The sequence below is a fragment of the Penaeus monodon genome, chromosome 34, assembly GCF_015228065.2.
Source record: "Penaeus monodon isolate SGIC_2016 chromosome 34, NSTDA_Pmon_1, whole genome shotgun sequence".
Lineage (NCBI taxonomy): Eukaryota > Metazoa > Arthropoda > Malacostraca > Decapoda > Penaeidae > Penaeus > Penaeus monodon.
Window position 1 is genome coordinate 19,518,659 of NC_051419.1, and position 214 is coordinate 19,518,872.

The 214-nt window shown below is 39.3% G+C and overlaps 1 protein-coding gene across 1 annotated transcript in view; it reads right to left on the bottom strand.

The window, feature by feature from the left end:
• The window catches only part of LOC119594630 (follistatin-related protein 5-like), a gene marked incomplete at both ends in the record, with an annotated part of 70,881 nt that overhangs the window by 59,766 nt on the left and 10,901 nt on the right, over positions 1–214 (bottom strand).

Genomic DNA, 214 nt, shown 5'->3' on the forward strand with positions numbered 1-214 from the left:
TGGGCTAATTAAGAAGATTAGTCTCTTTGGAACTGAAACTTAGGGGGGAGAATTGGAAAATAATGATTATCAATTGGCTAATTTCGGACGGAATCGGAAAGGGGGGAAATGACGAGGGAATGGGAGAAGTGGCGGATAATAAAGGGAGAGAGAAGGTAATTAGGAATAAGAGAGATAATGAGAATTATGAGACAAGGAGGATGTAGTTATAGAT